Source organism: Colobus angolensis, unplaced genomic scaffold (genome assembly GCF_000951035.1).
Source record: "Colobus angolensis palliatus isolate OR3802 unplaced genomic scaffold, Cang.pa_1.0 Scaffold118, whole genome shotgun sequence".
NCBI lineage: Eukaryota > Metazoa > Chordata > Mammalia > Primates > Cercopithecidae > Colobus > Colobus angolensis.
The window spans coordinates 2,832,493-2,833,393 of record NW_012112919.1 but is presented as its reverse complement, the minus strand read 5'-3'; positions in this window follow the sequence as shown (position 1 = coordinate 2,833,393).

Genomic DNA, 901 nt, shown 5'->3' with positions numbered 1-901 from the left:
TCTATTAAATAAATGATATTCTATTAAATAAATATTCTATTAAATAAACTGGCTAGCCACATTCAGCAGAAGGTAACTAGACCCTTACATTTCAACATATACAAAAATTAGCTTATGATGGATTAAAGACTTAAGTGTAAGACTTGAAACTATAAAAGCCCTAAGAAAAATCATAGGAAAACTCTTCTGGACATTGACCTAGGCAAATAATGCATGAGTAAAACTTAGAAAGCAAATGCAAACAAAAATAGACAAATATGACTTAATTGAAGAGTTTTTGCACAGCATAAGAAACAATCAACAGAGTAAACAGATAACTGACAGAATGGGAGAATATATTTGCAAAACTATAAGGAATTTAGTCAATAAGACAAAACAACCACATTAAAAAGTGGGCAAAGGACATGAAAGGACAATTCTCAAAAGATGACATACAGGTTGTGAACAAACACGAAAACATACTCAGGATCACTAATCATCAGAGAAATGTGAATCAAAACCACAATGAAATACTGTCTCACAACAGTCCAAATGGCTATGACTAAAAAATCAGAAAATAACAGATGTTTGCCACAATGCAGAGAAAAGGGAATGCTTATACATTACTGGTGGGAATGTGTTTTAGTTCAACCACTATGGAAAACAGTGTAGAGATTTCTTAAAGAACTAAAAGCAGAACTACCATTCACCCCAGAAATCCTACTATTGGGTGTCTACCCAAAGGAAAAGAAATTGATCAAAAAACACTTGCACTCATGTGTTTATAACAGCAGTATTGACAATAGCAATCTTAGTGCCCATCAGTGGTGGACTGGATTAAGAAAATATGATACAGATACCAAGATACAATATCCAGTTGTAAAAAATGAAATCATGTCCTTTGCAGCCACATTGATGCAGC